The sequence below is a fragment of the Pestalotiopsis fici genome, assembly GCF_000516985.1.
Source record: "Pestalotiopsis fici W106-1 unplaced genomic scaffold PFICI_Scf_1, whole genome shotgun sequence".
Classification (NCBI taxonomy): Eukaryota; Fungi; Ascomycota; class Sordariomycetes; order Amphisphaeriales; family Sporocadaceae; genus Pestalotiopsis; species Pestalotiopsis fici.
This window is the reverse complement of record NW_006917091.1, coordinates 3,431,823-3,432,044: the sequence shown is the minus strand read 5'-3', so window position 1 is coordinate 3,432,044 and position 222 is coordinate 3,431,823.

Here is a 222-nt window from a genome sequence, read left to right as displayed (position 1 = left end):
TTCGTTAGCTTTTAGAATTGATGGTATGACTTACGTGTGCTATAGTATGTACTCTTGTTGCTCGATTATGTTCTCGGATACTTGCTAAATGAATGCAAGAATAGAATATACAGGTGGGCAAGTATCTTGCAGCGCTTTGTAGACAAAAAAGATGTCTTCGTCTAGACTGATGATGCAGCTGTATGTTGCATTTGTTCCCGAGTTTACTGGTATTAGCAGTCT